The sequence below is a fragment of the Plasmopara halstedii genome (assembly GCF_900000015.1).
Source record: "Plasmopara halstedii genome assembly, contig: Scaffold_322, whole genome shotgun sequence".
NCBI lineage: Eukaryota > Oomycota > Peronosporomycetes > Peronosporales > Peronosporaceae > Plasmopara > Plasmopara halstedii.
The window spans coordinates 965,275-965,774 of record NW_020187243.1 but is presented as its reverse complement, the minus strand read 5'-3'; positions in this window follow the sequence as shown (position 1 = coordinate 965,774).

Genomic DNA, 500 nt, shown 5'->3' with positions numbered 1-500 from the left:
ATTGCTTGTGCATTTGACAGCCCTTGGGGCATCACTAGCCACTCCCAGAGTATCCCGCACGGAGTACTCACCGCTGTCGGCGGAATACCACTCGCCCTTATGAGCAATCGGTAATAATGATCGACCAAGTCGAGTACGCTGTACTTTGTACAGCAAGCCATATTGTTCTAGAGAACACCTTCTCTAGTAATCGGCCTCTGGCCGGAATGGTGGCAGCGTTTACCTTATTGTAAGCGTGAACGATACGCCACTTGCCGTTCGGTTTCCAGACACAAAACGTGGGCATCGAATGCGGAGACTTACTCTCACGCACCATTCCTGCGTCGTGCTTTGCACGGAGAAAGGCGTCAATGACGTAACACTGCTCCTTGGGCAGGGCTCATTGGCGTGTTACGCAGCATTTGGCTGCCAGAACGTCAATCTCATGACGCACACATTGGGTAGGACCGACGACGGGGCTTTGAAGATGACGTCCTAAAACTCCTTCTCCAAAGAAGAGT